Source organism: Pinus tabuliformis, chromosome 3_2 (genome assembly GCF_031772625.1).
Source record: "Pinus tabuliformis cultivar Carrire ecotype Pingquan chromosome 3_2, CPIR1, whole genome shotgun sequence".
NCBI lineage: Eukaryota > Viridiplantae > Streptophyta > Pinopsida > Pinales > Pinaceae > Pinus > Pinus tabuliformis.
This window is the reverse complement of record NC_142302.1, coordinates 917,128,242-917,132,696: the sequence shown is the minus strand read 5'-3', so window position 1 is coordinate 917,132,696 and position 4,455 is coordinate 917,128,242.

Sequence of the window (4,455 nt, the reverse complement as noted above, 5' to 3'; positions counted from 1 at the left end):
GTGAGGATCATGTTTCTTCACTTGTCCAATCTCAAACCACCTTGCACTGCTTGGCTTTGAACCTTTGAGCCCAATCCTGAGGTACTCAACATCTCCCCTGCGCGTTGTCCTCACCTTCCTGTCTAGCACTGTGTCTTCCTGCAACTCATTGAGGTATTCAGGTAGCAGGTCATCAATAGAAGGCAATTGAATTTGCTCTTTAGGGTCCTCAATCATTGAAGGTTCGAACAATCTCAAGCACTCTGCATTTACAACTGAGTAGATGTGCATGTAAGCTGGTAAATCTAGGTGAAAAGCATTATCACCAATCTTCTCAAGTATCCTAAAAGGTCCATACCTGATGGGATTTAGCTTTTTACCTTCACCTTGCATCATGTCGTTGCTGATATACAGCTAGGCTTGGTCTCCAACTTGAAAACTATGCTCCATCCGATGCTTATCATGCCTACCCTTGTACTTGGCCTGGCTCTTTTCTAGCTATTCCTGTACTGCCTTATGGATCTCCTGGATCTATTCAATGAACCTAGTTGCCTTGTCCACATCACTATGTCCATCAACCATGGTATCTTTACCAAAGACAAAATCCAAAGGAGACCTTGGTATGAAACCAAAGGAGGTCTCAAAAGGAGATCTCTGTGTAGAAGAGTGTTTGGCTCTGTTGTAAGCATGCTGCACATAACATAAGTGTTCATCCCAAAGCTTAGGATGTTCGCTGCAATATCCTCTCAGTGACTGGATCACTGTCCTATTTACTACTTCTGTCTGACCATCTATTTGTGGATGAAAAGTTGTGCTTTTCTTCAACTTGGTGTCCATCAGTTCCCACAGACTAGACCAAAACTTCCCCACAAATCGGGTGTCTCGATCAGATAGAATGGAAGTGGGTGATCCAAAATGAACCCATACATGTTCAAAGAACAATTTTTCAGTTTGTTCAGCTGTGATTTGTTTACTACAAGGAATCAAAATACACTTTTTGCTGAACCTATCCACAACAACATATAGATAATCATGACCTTTCCTAGATTTAGGCAGTTCTCCAACAAAATCCATGGAAACACTTTCCCAAGGGTGAGAAGGAACTGGTAATAGAGTGTACAAGCCTAGTTTTCTATTGATGGGCTTGCTTTTAGCACACATGGCACACCCTCTTACATATCTAGAAACTGTCTCATTCATTTTCAACCAATAGTAGAATCTTTGCAACTGTGCAACTATTTTACTTACCCCAGAGTGACCTGATATCAGAGAAGTGTGTGCTTCCCTAATTATCTTTATCCTCTCAGTTTGTGGAATGCAGAGTTTCCCACAATGGTATAAGAGTCAGTCTTTTATATGATAGTCCAATTCTTCTACTCTTTTGCCTTGACTCAGAGTTGCATATACATCTTTAAAGTCCATATCCTGAGCATATTGTTCTATGTAGCTTTCATGTAGCACAGAATTATGCTTAAGTATGCTAGATGCATTTATAATGGGTCTAGATAACATGTCCGCAACCCTGTTATGTATGCCCTTTTATATCTGATGACTAAATGAAACTATTGTAGAAAATCCATCCATCTGTAATGTCTTGATTGCTGTAACTTAGTTTGGGAGTGTAGATATTGAATTGGCTGATGATCAATACGTATTACTGTCTCTTTGCCCATTAAGTAATGTTTCCACTTTTCCACACTCTGAACTAACGCATACAATTATTTATCATATGTAGCATAGTTAACTACTGCAGGATTAAAAGTCTCAAAATGATAACATATGGGTCTACCGTGTTGTTTCAACACTGCTCCCATGGCATAGTCACTGGCATCAGTTTGGATCTCAAATGCTCTTTGCAGATCTGGTAGTGCTAGTACAGGTGTTGTACTAATTTTCTCTTCCAAGGTGTCGAAGGCTTTCTGATGTTTCCCTCCCCACTGAAACACCTTATTCAATCCTGTTAAAGCATGTAAGGGAGCTGTAATCGAGGAGAAGTTAGAAATGAACTTCCTCCAATATTGTGCTACTCCTAAGAAGCTTCTCACTTCTGTAGCAAACCTGGGTTTAGGCCAGTTCAAAATGACTACCACTTTAGAGGGATCTATTTTCAATTCACCTCCCCCTACTATATGACCCAAGTAGTTTAGAGATGTTTTGCCAAATTCACATTTTGAGAGTTTAACATAAGGTTTTTCTCTTTTCAAAACATATAATGTCTGCTTAACATGCTTTAAATGTTCTTCCCATGTTTTACTAAAAATAAGAATGTCATCCAGATACACAATAACAAAATCATCAAGAAAATATCTGAGGACATCATTCATTAATCTCATGAAAGTAGCAGGAGGATTAGTTAAGCCAAAAGGCATAACCAACCATTCATACAATCCCTGCTTTGTTTTGAAAGCAGTCTTCAATGCAACTTGCTCTGTAACTCTGACTTGATGGTATCCAATGTGCAAATCCAGCTTGGTGAAATAAACGGCTCCCTTAAATTGATCTAAAAGCTCATCTATGCGAGGAAGGGGATAATGGTTTTTGATTTTTATCTTATTCAGTGCTGGGTAATCAATGCACATTCTCAAGGAGCCATCTCTCTTTCTCACCAAAATGATTGGTGACCCACATGGTGATGTGTTAGGCCTGATGAAGCCCTTCTCGAGCAACTCCTACACCTGCTTCTTGATTTTAGCATTCTCTAAAGCAGACAACCTATACATCCCAATGTTAGGCAATGGAACATCTTGCTACAAAATAATATCATGCACTATTCCCTTTTTGGGTGGCAGACCTTTAGGTTCCTGAAATAAGACATCATACTCTGAAACAACCTGTTCTATATCAACTTGTTGTTCAGCATTATAGCCCCCAAATACATTGGTTTTATCAGGTTTCTTTTCCTTTACAACCATTAGTAATAATTGTTTGCATGAATTTACCATTCTTTTCATTTGTCCTGAGTTTATGAGAGTGTAATTATTCTTGAGCTTATGAGCTCTTACAAAGTATTCGATTCCATCCTTAACAAGTAGATACTTGTTCTCAGCTCTATAGAAAATAACCTTTCTGTCATACAAGTAAGGACTTCCTAAAACAATTCCACATATATCCAAAAGAATTATGTCTAACTCAACCTCATATAGAAATATTGACCCAAAAGAAAACTTGAGTTTGCACTGTCTAGTCACTTGTAGTTGTGCTTTATCATTCAACCATCCTAATGGGTATGGTTTCTTGTGAGGTGTAGTTGGTAATCCCAATTTCTTTACAATTGCTTCAGAAATCAAATTTACTTGTGAGCCACTATCAAACAAAGTATCAATCTTTTGATTTCTGGAAATAAGTCGAATATGGAAAAGATCACGTATTTTTCTCTCATTTTCTTCATCAATAACAGATTGAGCAGAATTACTAGTAGATGCTTCAAAATTCTTACCTTTTATACCTGTGGCTACTATAGTTGTTTCATCTCCTGAGTCTGACCCCAAATCTTCTTCTTGTTGCCCTTAGACTTCTTAGGTCTCAGCTCTGGATGCAGAATCCAACAATGCTCATCTTCATGCCCCTCCTTTTTACAGTGAGTGCATGAAGCTTTGGCTTTCTGTGTAGTGTTAGCCTTCCTTGCTTTCCACTTCTATTTTCTTTTCTCCTTGCTCTTGCTTACAGTGGGTTGGGATGGTCCCCCAACTTCTGTATTACCATTCTTTCCTCTAGCTTCTAGATGAGTAGCTTGCACAGATACCTCATCTATACTAGTGGGATTAAACATGAGGATGGTATGCCTCATGTAGCTGTGCAGACCACCAATGTACTTCAAAAGAGTCTCTGGTGAGTCTAATGAGATACCCAACATCAATTCTCTCTTCCTGAACTCTTGAGTATACCCTTGCACACTTTGCCCTTTCAAATATCGAAGAGTTTGCCAACTCATCATGGCTTGTTGCATGTAGGCCAATGGATAGAACTACTTTTTGATTGCAGAAACAAATTCACTCCAAACAGAGACGGTCTTGCCATGTCTTTTCATATCAGCTTGGGTTCTGCCTTCCCACCAAACCAAGGTATTGCCTCCTAGGCGTAGGCTTGCCAGCTCGATCTTACTCTTGTCTGAGTTTATGTTCTGTATCCTGCAATACACATCAATTTGTCTAATCCAATTGTCCAATTTTTCAGCATTTAGCTCTCCATCATATATAGGAAAATCAAATTTAACATCTAGCTTAATCAAATATGCTTTCTTATTATGCACAGGGCTATTAGGAGGTGTGAGAAAGCTTTCCTCTTTCCCCTTTCCTTTGGAGTGGTCATGGAAGTGAGACTCATCTTCTTCTTTATCTTGCTTAGAGCCTGATGAATCTTCCACCTTTTGCTTTCTAAAGTCTCTGTACATTTTTTCAACCATAGACTCTATAGCTAGGAAAATCTCTATGAATTTAGGGTCTGGCCCTATGGAACCTTCCTCTGACATTGTCTTTC